Source organism: Ctenocephalides felis, unplaced genomic scaffold, assembly GCF_003426905.1.
Source record: "Ctenocephalides felis isolate EL2017-DRISC unplaced genomic scaffold, ASM342690v1 CF-g0.4_SCAFFOLD_01886, whole genome shotgun sequence".
NCBI classification, from domain to species: domain Eukaryota; kingdom Metazoa; phylum Arthropoda; class Insecta; order Siphonaptera; family Pulicidae; genus Ctenocephalides; species Ctenocephalides felis.
Genome location: NW_020538040.1, coordinates 115374363 through 115390996, shown reverse-complemented (window position 1 = coordinate 115390996; position 16634 = coordinate 115374363).

Below are 16634 nucleotides of genomic sequence, written 5' to 3'. Positions count from 1 at the left end.
AAATACCAATACCAACTACTTTATTTTGGAATCAATTTTCTTTTAATTTTAATCTGATCTATTATTTGACATGATTTTAGTTAAGATTTTTTTGAGTTTATATAAATACTTAAACGTTGCTTTGAAGAACAATTTGTTAACTTCCCGTAGGGTAAGTTATTGTAATGGGCCGAAAATCGAAATTGAATTTTTTTACATTTCTCGACGTTTTGAAGGTTTCTAAACATTTTGGCATACCTCAGAAAAAATGGATATGTGTGTGTGTATGTATGTATGGATACAAATTTCCAGTCACGTTTTCGGGCGAACGGATCAACCAATTTGAATGGTTCAAAAAACATTCGATTCCTATTGATAGGGAGAAGAGCTGATTAGTTTTTGGCAAAGGCAGGTCCACCCGTTTCGGAGATATCGAGCAAAGAGTGCAGAAAATAGAAATCGAGTTTTTGAGACAACGGAGCATCCGGTTTGAATGATATAAAAACATTCAATTAGTAATGATTGGGAGAAGTGATTATTAGGTTTTGGAAAAGACAGGCCTAACCATTTCGGAGATACAGAGCTAAATGTGCAGAAAATGGCAGTTTTTGAGAGAACTAAGCGTCCGATTTGAATAATTAAAAAAACTTTCTGCTTGTTTTAAGAAAATAATTGATTTTGGAAAAAAAATTGTTTAAAAATTATTTTTTTTCAATTTTTTTTTGTATATCGAAAGTATATAAGATTTTAATCGTAATTCTGACAAAAGTTCTAGTGTACTTTAAACAAATATATAATTATAATTCTTATAAATATTAGGCAATGTTACAATATTTATAATAATCTATTTGAAAACATTCAATATTTCTCGAACATTTCGTTACGGTACGGGAAGTTCCAGCAATTTGCCTTAAGGCACGATGCCATACACCCCACTAGTTTTTATTAAGGTTTGCCCAACCCTAATTTTTCTCAATTTCAATATGTCAATTTTCTTTATTTTGTGGGATCAAAGTAGACTGGACTTCGGATCCGAACAAATGAGAATGACATGTCATAATATATATTTTTGCGAACCGACATCTTGTAATACATTTTTATAAAGTTAGTAATTATTAATTACAAATTAAACCCATTTTTACAATATCACTTTATCAGTTGAAAAAACTCACAACTATTTTCTCTTCAAAATACTATTTACTTTTATCAAGGTTTATCCACTCCTAACCTTTTTTTGAAATATTGAGACCAATTTTTTTCTTTAATTTTCTATATTTCGAAATTGAAAAATAAATAAAACTTTTTACTTCAAAAAACTATTTATTTTTAAAAAGGGTTGACCACCCCTTAGTTTCTATTTAAATTTTGGAATCAATTTTTTTTCAACTTTAATTTTCATAATGCGGCATTAAAAAATGCATACAACTCTAAATTTTTACCGCGCTTTCAGTCAGCGAGAGTTTGTTTTCTACTGAATTCTAATTCATATTTTCCTGGCCCTATAAATATTCTCCGATGCACACAAGCAGTACATAGTTCACAAATGATTTGCATAAATAGCCACTTTTGCAAAAAATAGTGAGATTGAATATTAAAATTGGAAGATACAACAGTTTTTTTTTGATAAGGAACTAGGTACCATACAAATTTATGGCAAAGCTGTAATATTTTTCACTATCTCTAAATTTTTCAACCTCGGTCAATTTGCTGGGCATAATGCCACATTACAATAAAATTAACTAGTTGTGTATGGCATTATGCCTTAAGGCAAATTGCTGGAACTTTCCATACCGTAACGAAATGTTTGAATATTATATGTTTCGAAAGAGATTATTATAAATACTATAACATTGCCTAATATTTATAAAAATTTTTTAAACTAAATTGCAAAGTTAAAATTATTTATTTAAAGTATATAGGTGAGCTTTAGAACTTTAGCCAGAAATAAAATTAAAATCTGAATTGTTTTCGATACACAAAAGAAAATTAAAAAACTAGTGGGGTGCATGACATCGTGCCTTAAGGCAAACTGCTGAAACTTCTCGTACCGTAATTAAAAATCTTGGTATGAAACCCAAAAAAATGTACACAAAATGTGTACACTGCTCTATCAATCGTCCTCGACTGTAACAATTCCATTTCTTTAGTCATTTCCATTGCCTTTAGTCATTCAAGAGTTACCATCACTTCCAATTTTTTACCACTTTGAATTTGGAGTCCTTTCTATTCCTTCTCGCATAAAATCCATGTTCCTTTCTTTTCTACACAATTGGACGCTTTGCTAATGGTCTCTTCACAACTCGATGACACTTTACAAGTGCATCTCGACTCTTCACGATTGGGCTCTTTACGATTACAACTGGACTTTTCACGATTGGTCTCTTTACGCTTGGACTCTTCACTTATGGACTCTTCGCTTATAGACTCTTCACGATTACAACAGGATTCTTCACGATTTGACTCTTTACTAATGGACTCTTCACTATTGGGCTCTTCACGATTACAAGAAGATTCTTCACGATTGAACTCTTCACTAATGGACTTTTCACTATTGGACTTTCACGATTACAACAGGATTCTTCACTATTGGACTCTTCACTAATGAACTCTTCACGATTACAACAGGATTCTTCACGATTGGACACTTCACGATTACAACAGGATTCTTCACGATTGTACTCTTCACTAATGGTCTCTTTATTATTGGGCTCTTAACTAATTGACTTTTCACTACTGCGGTCTTTGTTAAAGCACTTGTTTCTAATGGAATTTTGATTTCCCTAACAATTTCCTCCTTAAGCGCTAACTCTAATGTACCTATATCATCATAATTTACCTCCTCTATTTCCTCATAGCACACTCCTATTGGCTCTTTCCCTATTGGCACAATACAATCATCGATTCTCGAAAATTATTAAATTTTCTGTAAATGAATTTTTTGCATACCATCTACTCAAGCAAAATGTTTTTTAAATTAATCTAATCGGATGATCCGTTCTTCAAAAACTGCATGACCGTTTTTACGCCCTTTGCGCTCCATACCTCCGAAACGGCAAATTTTGCAAAAACGCCTCGTGATCGATTACGAACCGTGTTTTCAATTTCATAAATTGGTTATTCAATACTGTCGAAAATGTCGAGGACATTTGTTTGAACCATATAAATAAACTTCAAAATTAACAAATCTTGGTACTGAACCCAAAAAAATTACACAAAATGTGTACACAATATTAAAATCTCCAATAATATGTCCAATAAACATTTTCGACCGCCAAATAACACTTTTTTAACTTCCCGTAGGGTAAGTTATTGTAATGGGCCGAAAATCGAAATTGAAAATTTTTGCATTTCTCGACGTTTTGAAGGTTTCTGAACATTTTGGCATACCTCAGAAAAAATGGATGTATGTGTGTGTGTGTATGTATGGGTACAATTTTTCGCTCACGTTTTCGGGCGCACAGATCAACCGATTTGAATGGTTCAAAAAACATTCGATTCCTATTGATAGGGAGATGTGCTGACTAGTTTTTGGCAAAGGCAGGTCCAGCCGTTACGGAGATACGGAGCAAAGAGTGCAGAAAATAGAAATCGAAATTCTGAGAGAACGGAGCATCCGATTTGAATGATCTAAAAAACATTCAATTAGTAATGATTGGGAGAAGTGATTGTTAGTTTTTGGCAATAGCAGGCCCAGCCATTTCGAAGATACAGAGCTAAATGTGCAAAAAATGGCAGTTTTTGAGAAAACTAAGAGTCCAATTTAAATGATTCAAAGAACTTTCAGCTTGTTTTAACAAAATAATTGATTTTGGAAAAAAAATTATAATTTTTTTTTAGTTTTTTTGTATATCGAAAACAATTCAGATTTTATTTTTAATTCTGACTAAATTTCTAATATACTTTAAACAAATAATTTTAACTTTGCAATTCAATTTATATAAATCTAAATATTAGACAATGTTACAATATTTATAATAATCTATTTGAAAACATTCAGCGTTCGAAAGATATTAGTTGGGAATGGTACTGATTAGTTTTAGATATAAATCTACCGAGCCGTTTTCTTGTAATTAACTGTTGAACAAAAAATTGAGCCGATTTTTATGAATTTTTTTTAGCGATATATCATGGTCTTATAGAACTTACTGTAATATCACGGCCTTACGACAAGTAGTTTAATTTTGAAAATTCATCAAAGTTTGAGAAAATGAGTAGTTTTTTTGACGTTAGCTAAAATTAAAATTAGACGATTTACTTGGTATAATAGTATAGTATTTGGTCTTAATAAACATACTAAACCATTAAAATCCTGCGGAAACTGGTTCAAATATAATAATTGTTGATTTTTGAAAAGTTGCTCTACTCCGAGTTAACGTGTTCGTTCGTTTTCAATTATGTGTAATATATCCACTCATAAATTAATTTATTTTTTATTGATTAAGTCGATTATTTACACATATCGGAAAGTTCATGTAACTTGCCTCAAGGCTAAATACCAAACCAACTAGTTTTTTTTTTGTTTTTAAGATTTTGTTTGTTAATTAGAATATAAATAATAATATTTTGTCAATTTAAATATTTTTTTTAAGTATTAGGATTTTGGTTATACTTGGGTAACACTTTGGTAACAATGGGCAGTTTGATTATTATTTACACCATTATTATTTTGTTGACTTCACATATCCGTCAAGGTTAAGTTCAAGCAAATATTGTTAGCTAAATATTTTTTAACAAAAACAACACGAGCATTGTCAGGTCCAAATTTTATAACAGAAATATGTTTAGAAATATGACAAAGTAAAATAATTGTAAAGATTAGAAACAAAGTCATCAAGTAATAATATAAAAGACACATAAAGTAATATTGAAAAGTTAGTGACTCTAGTTAATGACTTTGAGTATCCTATCAAGAGTAAATTTACATCTGTTGATCTTTCATAACGTCGCGATTTTTAATGTGGCTTTAAATGCCAGTATCAAGGCAAAATGCCTAAAGGATTTAGTGTAGCCATAGTGTCACTTTTCAGGCGATAGCGCCAATCCTTCATTTCAGATAGCCTAATATTAAATTATTCAAAAAAACAATAGGTATCTGACAAATAAATAATTAATCAGGATAGGAAAAACCCGAATGGAGACTCGTAAGGTTACTGAAAACCGCGAGATCTTAAATATATTTGACGTAATTTTGATGACTTATAAGAGGCTCATGAATCCGCGGAAACGAGTCAATAAAATCTTTGAAATAAATTTATTTCGTTATTTTCATTTTAGGACCAAAACACGCTCGTTGATTGTATCGATAATATTAAATATTGCATGAGAATAAATTTCAACTAGTAAAGTTATATATATATAGAAATGATTTTAAAAATATTACATAAGAATGAAAGTTTAATTTGTGATCGAATATTACATAAAATGAACTTCGAAGTTTGGTGTGAAAATAATTGAACTTGAAAATGCAAATTTCAATAATAATTAAATTTAATCAACTGCCCATACCACAAAATGTTACAGAAATGAAGGGAATAAATTTAAATTAATGTCAATAATAGCAATATAACTATCCCCATAAAACAGAATTATAAATTAAAAATTTGAAAAAAAATAGGAAAATAGAAAAGGGTCATGTTTAAATTATTGGTACGAAATGATTTCATTTCAAATTCAATTCAATTTGTTGGCGTTATATTGAACGTAAAATATTTCCTAAATTTTCTCTACAAATATAATAAATTTTATTTTAATAATTATAAACGATTGAGTAAATTTGTTTCTATTATAGTAATTGCATAAATTAACGATAATAATATCTTTTCTAATTATTTTTTTATAATTGTTTATACTAAATGTAATTTTGATTATTTGCGTTAATAGTATTAGAAGCGTTTGTCATATTTCTATTTTAAAATTTGAGTAAAGAAATATCACATGACATTCGGTTTCAAATTTTAACAAAGCACGGTATACAAATTTGCTTATGATGTATTAACTTCGTGAATTTTTATGAATCTTGATGTATTTTATAAAAACATTATTTTATTATTATTTAAAAATTTTGTAAAGTATTAATTGGCGTCATATTTTCATTCAATTGAAATTCCATTAATTTGATATTTTAATTTTGCTTTTTGAATAATTTTATCGTAATTTATTTTGTTTTATTTGACATATTAATATTTTCACAGTTGTATTTTTATTTTTATTGATAATAATTATGAACAACTATGAATTTCAAGCGTTCAATGCAGATATAATAAGAACAATAACACAAATAGAATCACCTTAATTATGTATTCACTTATAACAAAAGTAATTTTGATGCATAGTATCAATAATTCACATGGAAATAAAATACAAGAAAACTAATAATAATAATTTGTATCAATGATTCCGAAGTTGGATGGCTACTCATATTTTATTAATACTGACGTTCTAAATATAATAATTTCAAATTAATATTTTTATATTTCATAGTACAAATAGAATGTTCAAAATAGAATTTGAAAATAAAAGTTATAAAATCAAGAGGGCCCAGGAATCTATTAATATAGAAGTATGTGACAACACACAATTGTTAGACGAATTATCACTATCTTTCATATATTCTATCTAGATGTAATGCATCAGAATAGCAACAAGTGTGCAGCTCTTTAAACATCATATTCCAAACAGTAAACTGAATCTGGAGCAGAGTATTTTGATCATTATTTAAAATTCGAATCAAATAAATAAATTATGAGACAAAATTAAACAACTTATGAGTGTAAAAAATGGAGAGATCTTGCACCTTGTGAATATTCTTATGCAAATAGAAAAGTTGTTTTTATTATTTTACTACCTTAGTAGGAACTTCATTATATATCGAAACCAATTAATTAATGATAGTGATAATGTATCAAATAATTATTTTTATCACATAATTTTTTTTTAAGTTTTATTGATGTGTAAACAATGTAAATAAAATAGGTCAAAATTTTGCCTACATAAACATTTTAATGCTGCGTATATTGACAAAGCAGACACACAAATTGTGCAACTTGGGCAAATTCATATGGTATTAGATTGCATACTGTATCAAATAAGAATAACCGTAATAATGTAACTAATTATTGTTTTTTAATATTTTGCTGTATTATCAAAATCCATCCTTTGAAACTAAACAAACTGTTGAAATTAAATCAAAATAATTTTAATAAACTATTAAAAATCACAATATGCAGCAAAATGTTACAACAATATTAAATTTTTAAAAAAAGTTAGATATTAATTTTTTTTTAACAATATTATCATCAGAATTGCTAACTAATCATTATATTGCAGGCATACTACAAAATTTTATACTTTTACATTTCATATTTTGCTAATAATTTTCAATTTTTTTTTCCCTCTTTTGCTATAATCAATTATACCATAGATTGCTATTTTTTTTACTTTTTATATTTATCGAGGACGATAAAGTTTTTAACAGGCGAAGAACCTCAAAAATTTGCAATTTTTTTTTCTTTTATGTTTCCTGAGGACAGGCAACAATCTTTAGGGGTGGCGTATTGTGTAATAATGCAATTCGTGCGGTTTTAATAAATAAGCAAAGTACAAGGCCAGAGCACGAATGCGGAAGTGCATATATGTCACGTCCTATACTGAATAAATAGAGTGGTGATCGTCCATCAAATTCAGTGATGTCTTAAGAGAGAGTCTAGTCTAGTGATGTCTTAAGACAGTGTATGTCTTAACATGAATTTATGTCAGTTTGTGATTTGAAAGTATAATTAAAGATTTAAATAAAGTGACAGTCAAATTAAATTCAGTGTTTCAATTAGACTTTGCGTAGAGACTCTTTCAGCCTATACCAGAATAAAGTGCTCACGGTTCCGAGGAGATTTCTACCAGTGTTATTGTTTTATATTATAACTATAAGCTCTGCCCACGATACCAGGGAAAGTTTGGACGGATTTATTACCCAATTAGATGAAGGATCTACTGTAGTTACTACTGATCTGGAGTGTGGATCAACCAACGTTGGACCCCAACCCAATTCAACTAACACCGTATATCCCCAATTCAACTAACACCCTATAAAAATTTTCATTTTTGATCTGTTTGCGATTACTATAACTTGCCCTACGGGAAGTTAATTTTTTTTTTAAAACAAATTTTGAAATTTCCAGAAGCAATTATTTTGTCAAAACTAGCAGAAAGTTTTTTGAATCATTCAAATCGGATGCTTAGTTCTCCCAAAAACTGCCATTTTTTGCACAAACGGCTGGACTTGCCTATGCCAAAAACTAAACTCATCTTCTCCCAATCATTAAAAATTGAATATTTTTTGGATCATTCAAATCGGATACTCCGTTCTCTCGAAACTTCGATTTCTATTTTCTGCACTCTTTGCTCCGTATCTCCGTAACTGCTGGACCTGTCTTTGCCAAAAACTAATCAGCATATCTCCATATCAATAGGAATAAAATGTTTTTGAACCGTTCAAATCAGTTGATCCGTGCGCCCGAAAACGTGAACAAAAAAATGCCATTTTTTCTGAAGTATGCTAAAATGTTCTGAATCCTCTGAAACGTGAAGATATGTAAAATTTTCATTTTCGATTTTCAGCCCATTCCTATAACTACCCTACGGAAAGTTAAAAAATGAATTATTGGATTTTGCTCCGAAATTCAAAAATTATTGAATTAATGAAAAGCGCAGTAATAATATATCACAATTTTGAAATTTTAAAAGTGCGAATTAAATTTATATATAATCAGTTTTAGATTAGGTTGGCTGAGACTATTGATATGACCCAGAAACATTTGTATGTGACGTGCTTTGCAGTTGATAAACTATACATATATTTTTTGTTAGTTTCTGCTTTTACTTATATACCACATTCATTCAGTTAGTTATTTTTATACTAAACATTTTATATTAGAAACATTTTTCAGCTAGTATAGTTAAAATGATAACTAGTGAGGCGCATGGAATCGTGCCCTAAGGCAAATTGCTGGTACTTCCCGTACCGTAATTAGACATTCGAGGAATGACAATAATCAATAATTGTTTCGAATAATTTCAAATAGATTATTTATTACATACTGCAAACTTATAAGTGCTTTTTAAATTGGGCGACGAGCTTATTTTTGAACAACTTATGAGTACGTTCACAAGAGTAAATTATTTTATATTGATTTTATTTTTGATAATTTGAATTTTTATGATAATTTAGAATTTTTTTCAAAATTTTGAAATTTTTTTAGTAGTTTGAAATTTTTTGGAAGTTAAAAGAAGCGTTTTCTCTAAATATTTTGAGAATTTGAAAATTTTTGAAAATATTCAATTTTTTTTGAAATTATCAAAATATTCTATAATTTTTGTAAGAAATCATTTTTTTTTAATTTTTCAAAATTATTAAATTTTTTGTAAGTGCATTTTTGGCACACCGTCTACTCAATCAAAATGTTTTTTGGATTAATCTAATTGAATAATTCTCGATTTTGCCGTTCTCTCAAAAACTGCATAACCGTTTTTACACCCTTTGCGCTCCATACCTCTGAAATGACAAAATTGTCTTTTGCAAAAACGCCTCGCGATCGAATACGAACCGAATGTTTTTTTCAATAATACAAATCAGTTATTATGGAATAACTGATTTGTATTATTTTCGACATTTTCGATACTATGGAGTATCGAAAATGTCGAGGGCATTTGTTTGAACCATATAAATAAACTTCAAAATTAAAAATACTGGTACGGAACACAAAAAAAATATAGAAAATGTGTACACAATATATCTCTATAAAATATCTGAGAATTTGATGTACATATGTCCAATAAACATTTTTGACCGCCAAATGATACTTTTTTAACTTATTTTTATTGAGAATCTATAACCGTTGGACCTGCCATCGGGGGCAATGTGAGAGACTCAGAGTTGGTACAAATCGCACCATTTTTATCGTGCTGTATGGAGACCAACATATACAACTTGAAGTAGGAGTAATACGGACAAAACGACATGTATGACATTGACACCTTATTCAAAAATTGGCGCGACAGCTCAAACGTGTTCTTAGGCAGCTGTTATATAATCAGGCATGTCGATAATAAAACTTACATTAATACCCTTTTGATAGCAAGTTACTAGAATCACTCATAGGCTGCACAACAAACTTATGGGCTGTTGACCAAATACCGTGTAATAAGAAGTTCGTGTAGTCGGAGGGATGTCGGATTTTTAGCTCCGTGTAGTATGGGAACCGTGTACCCAGAGTGACGTGTAAAGCGAGGGTCTACTGTATATGAACAATCACAGATAAACAAGTATAAAATAACTCAACTACAACACGCAATGACAACTTATAGAAAATGGCGATCAAATCAATGTAGATCAAAGTAGATCACTCAAGTATAGCTCCATCCTTCGATCAATTCGAATACTAATCCGTTTTTAATTAAATTTATATTTATCGCAAAATATCCGATAATAAAGTACCATGTAACGTCTGTATAAAATTGATGTTCATTGGTGTGATGCTTATAACATTATGTTTTTTATTAAAATCAGCTATAATAAGGAAGAAAAAATATAAGTTATTTGCATATAAAAATTAGTTTATGGTTAACAATTGGCGGGATTATACTTATCGTAAAAATAAGAGAAATATAAAAAAACATTTAATTTTTTTAAAAAAAATATTAAAGTTATGTCCGTTTATTATCAGTGATACAAAATAAGTTCTAAATATCATTATTAATGTTTTTATGAAAATAGATTTTCTTTCGAAAATTATCATAAAAAACACTGTTCAAAATAACTCGAGTTTTATTATCTAAATAAAATTAAACAATTTTTAATTGAAACTGAAGAATATTATATATATACATACATATTTATATATATATATATATACATATATATAAACATATACTTATATATATGCGGCGACACCCAAGTACAGTCCTGCCTTAAGTACGGCCCTGTAGCATTTGGGGATGCGCACGCATCAAGATGGCCATCTCTGTCCTGTATAAAAGAATCGGCCACCGAAGCTAAAGGCATATTCTACCAGCGGCAGCAAAGAGGGATATACAATACAATATAAATATTGTATCTATGTTTCTCCATAAATAAACAACAGCAAACCTTATCAAACTGTTTTAATCCATCAACCGCTTCATTGATGACCCGACGTGATAACGTGTGCAAACCTCTTTTGTGAAGTGTTTTCAGAGTGATTTTTATTTTTAGTGTTAGAAGTGTTGTTTTTATTTTGTATTATTAAGTTAATTTACGATGGAAAATCAAGTAGAGCAAAAAGCCGTGCCAGGCCATGCCAGTGAAAGTAAAGCGACAGTAACACTAGGTATAGCTAGACAAATTCCGCAATTTTGGTACGACAAACCGCAATTATGGTTTGCAATGGTCAAAGCCTATTTTAATAGAAACAGGATAAAAAGTGAAGAAAGCAAATATGAATACATATTATCAATTCTGGATGAACGATTAGCTAGAGAAGTTGAAGACATCATAATCAATCCACCGCCGGTCGACTCATACACAAAGTTGAAAACAGAAGTAATTAGACGGCTATCGCTTTCGGAAGACCAAAAAATTAGACGACTCCTGCAACATGAAGAATTGGGAGAACAGAAGCCAATTCCTAAGACATCTAAAGTCATTAGCCGGCACAACAATTAATCAAGGATTTATAAAAACGCTTTGACTTCAAAGATTGCCTACTTTCACTCAAAAGATCTTGAAAGCACATCAATCAATGAGTGTTGAGGATTTAGCCGCTATAGCTGACAGCATTGGCGAAGTAACCAGTGCACCTGTGGTAACCGAGATTAAACAACCTGCAAACGACATTGCGTTATTGTCACAACGTATTGAAGACTTAACGAAAATAATGACAATGCTGTTAAGTAACCAACAAAGTAGATGTCGTACACCGTCATCCCGCCGCATGTTTGTCACTGAGCAAGACACAAAAATCCAATTTTTAATAGACACTGGTAGTGATCTCTGCATATACCCTCGATCACTGATTACTCATAAGGTAAAAGAAACCGATTATATGTTATCGGCTGCAAATAATACTATTATTCGCACTTATGGAGACATAAAATTAACAATTAAATCTAAATCTAAGGAGAAAATTTGTTTGGAACTTTATCATTGCTGATGTTTCAACACCAATCTTGGGTGCAGATTTCCTGACGCATTATGGACTCATCGTTGACATCAAGAATTCCAGAATCATTGATGGAACAACTAATTTAAAAACAAAGACAGTTTGCAGAGGTACTGTCCAACAGCAAAGCATTAAAACGATCAACGTAACATGCAGATTTAGCAAAATTCTTTCAGAATTTCCAAATTTGACTAAATTATCTGGCCTACCACAAGAAATTAAGCACACGACGGTACATTACATCAAAACAACTCTTGGACCGCCTGTCAGATCGCAACCTCGTCCATTAAGCACAGAAATGTTAAAAATAGCTAAACAGGAATTCCAGGACATGATGCAGCTAGGAATAGCACGTCAAATAGCCCTTGGTCTTCACCATTGCATCTCGTTAAGAAAAAAGATGATGCATGAAGACCCTGTGGAGATTTTAGAATGCTGAACAATAGAACCATTCCTAACAGATATCCAGTGCGTTTCATATCTGATTACTAGCAGAATTTAGCGGGCTGCAAATTTTTTTCCATAATTGATTTAAAAAAAGCATACCAACAAATACCAGTATACAAAGAAGACATACCAAAAACCGCCATAACAACACCATTTGGATTATTTGAGTTTCTTTTTATGACCTTCGGTCTGAGAAATGCAGCTCAAACCTTCCAGTGTTTCATGGATAAAGTGACTCAAGGATTGGACTACTGTTTTCCATACGTGGATGATATTTTGGTTTCATCTAAAAACCCGGAAGAACACGAGCAACATCTTCGTTGTCTGTTCCAACGACTTACGGATTATGGTGTAGTAGTCAACGCATCCAAATGTAAACTAGGAGCGCCAGAAGTAAAATTTTTTGGTTATCATATCACAGAACATGGCACTTAACCACCAATCGAAAGAATAAGTGCACTACGAGCATTCCCGAAACCACGTACCATCAAATCTCTTCGTAGATTTCTGGGTATAAATAATTTTTATCGCAGATTTTGTCCAAACGCTGCACAATACCAAGCAGAATTACAATCTTTGTTATCTGGACCTAGTACTAAAGGAGCAACTGAAATAAAGTGGAACGAGAAACTCTCAGAAGCATTTGAAAAGTATAAAGCTAATCTAGAAGCAGCTACTCTATTAGCACATCCAAAGCCAGAGGCGCAACTCGCAATGTTCACCGATGCTTCGAACATATGCATTGGCGCCGTCTTACAACAACGGATAAATAATATCTGGGAACCACTCGCATATTTTTTCAAGAGGCTGGCCGAAAAGCAACAAGAATGGTCCGCATTTTATATAGCTAATAAAGCCGGTTATACATTTTTGAAATATTTTAGATACATGTTGGAAGGCCGCAATTTCATCTGGTTTAAAGATCATAAACCATTGACTTATGTTTTTCATCGAAAACAGGAACGCCTGCCTCCAATACAATTGAATCAAGTCATTTCTCAATTTACAACCGATGTTAAGCACGTTAACGAAGCAAAAAACATAACCGCTGATACATTTTCGAGAATCGAAGCAGTTAGCCGCCTTACAAACATAATTGAAATCGCTGAAGCACAAAAAGAGGACCAGGAACTAAAAAAATATCTGTTGAAAGAAAGTTCATTGCAGCTCAAAAGCCAAGCCATCCAAGGAACAACGCACAATATATTTTGTGACATATCACAACATTTACGAAGACCATTTGTTCCAGCAGCTTTAAGAAAGAAGATCTTTGACAACGTGCACAATCTAAGTCATCCAGGTGTTAGAGCAACAGTCAAAATGCTGACAAAACGCTTTGTTTGGCCAAATATACGGCGTGACTGCCGGACCTGGTCAAAGAATTGCATACATTGTCAACGCAGCAAAATAGTAGACATACAATCACCCCTTTACAAAAATTTGACGTTCCATCTGTAAGATTTCTACACGTACATATTGACATCGTAAGTCCTCTGCCAATTTGCAAAAGTGCGCGATATTTACTAACCTGCATAGATAGATACACCAGATAGATAGAAGTTTATCCACTATCAGACATAACTGCAGAAACTGTGACTTGGGCTTTTATTTTATATCCAGGTTCGGAATATCGGCAACAATAATAACCGACAGAGGAAGAGAATTCGACGGAGCGATATTCCGCAATATGGCACAGTTTTGTGGAACAAAACTGATTCATACGTCGTCATATCACCCGCAGTCCAATGGCCTCATTGAAAATATACACTGTACATTAAAGTCTGCCCTTATGTGCCACGAAAATGAGTCGTGGTTAGAAGCATTGCCATGATAAAGAATTCTAGCGCAGAACTCACCTTTGGAGAACCTTTGAGACTTCCAGGTCAACACCGGACATAACAATTAGGGTAGAGCGGGGCTAGTTGAGCATAGGGGCAAGTTGAGCAATCAAAATATCTCGAAAACTATTCACCGTTCGTTTAGGCATTGTATGGCGGAAAGATAGAGGTTTGGGTGAAATAAACATCCCGCGATCGCTAGTGGCCGCTAGACAAATGAGTGAGGCTCATGGGCGTTTTGTTTATTTTGAGACCAAAATGTAAAAAAGTAATTCATCACGAGTTTTTGTCTGGTTTAGTCAATTGTTGTTTATTTTTAATCAGGTAAATGTTATTCTTCCATATAATTATAGTATTTTTAATATGCATAGAGATGCTGGGTATAATTTTCACGTTTTTTTTTATAATCTCACTTTTATTTTGAAATTTCGAGTTGGGGTTAGTTGAGCATAGTTGCTAAACTTATTCTGTCACTAAGACAATTACCATTAACTTCCAGAAATTAATTATTATTTTTAAGATTTAGGCTAAGTCTATGAGTAATAATATAAAGAAATAATGATTTTAAACAAAAATACTGAATATAATGGTAAAATAATTCCTAAGATACGATATTGTTTTGTTGATTCTACTTTTCGTTAATAATTCAAAGCAAATTACTATATGTTTTGTTTTCTCTGTCAATAAAGACTATAAATATAGAACTGGTTATTAAAAACTTATTTTATTTCATCACTAATCGACATTGAACCTATGATTTCATTATACTTTCTTAGTGCTCAACTTGCCCCACCTATGGCTTACATTGACCATACTTGACTTTTTGCATTTAAACAGCTGTTGCTTTTTAATTTTACTTATTACCAAAAAATAGTTTTAACACTTTTGTTAAGCGATAAACAACAAATCCATTAAGCCGTATAGCAATTTATTGAGACTTTTCATTGAGGAGCTACATCTGTTTAAGTAAAAATTTGCTCCCGCCCTACCCTACTACCGTCATGAATAATTTACATAGGATTTTTAGAAATTTGAAACCACAGCCTACGTCATCTCATAGCCCGAAAAAAAGTTTCATCCATAAAGATCTGGACAAGTCTAGTCATGTTTTCACCAGACAAGATATGATAAAGCCGACTCTGACGCAACCTTATAAAGGACCTTACAAGGTTTTGGAAAGAGGAGAAAAGATTTTTAAACTAGACGTTTCGGACCAGCCAAAATCCTCTTCTAAAGACAGACCAAAGCCTGCATACACAATTGCCGAAGAACGCACAACAGCAGAGCAAATCACATCTGAAAAATATATAACAAGACGAGGACGGCAGGTACGATTCCAGAATTACAAAGAATAATAATTTTCTTTCTTTTTCAACGTAGCGGGCTGTGCGGCGACACCCGAGTATAGCCCTGTATTAAGTACGGCCCTGTACCATTTGGGGATGCGCGCGCATCGAGATGGCCGTCTCTGGCCTGCATAAAAGAACCGGCCAGCGAAGCAAAATGCCTATTCTACCAGCGGTAGCAAAGAGGGATATACAATACAATATAAATATTGTATCTATGTTTCTCCATAAATAAACAATAGCAAACCTAATCAAACTGTTTTAATCCATCAACCGCTTCATATATATATATATATATATATATATATATATATATATATATACATATATATATATATATTAAATATATGTATATATATATATATACATATATATATTATATATATTTATATATATATATGAAGCGGTTGATGGATTAAAACAGTTTGATTAGGTTTGCTATTGTTTATTTATGGAAAAACATAGATACAATATTTATATTGTATTGTATATCCCTCTTTGCTGCCGCTGGTAGAATAGGCATTTTGCTTCGGTGGCCGGTTCTTTTATGCAGGCCAGAGACGGCTTAATGGATTTGTTGTTTATCGCTTAACAAAAGTGTTAAAACTATTTTTTGGTAATAAGTAAAATTAAGAAGCAACAGCTGTTTAAATGCAAAAAGTCAAGTATGCTCAATGTAAGCCATAGGTGGGGCAAGTTGAGCACTAAGAAAGTATAATGAAATCATAGGTTCAATGTCGATTAGTGATGAAATAAAATAAGTTTTTAATAACCAGTTCTATATTTATAGTCTTTATTGACAGAGAAAACAAAACATATAGTAATTTGCTTTG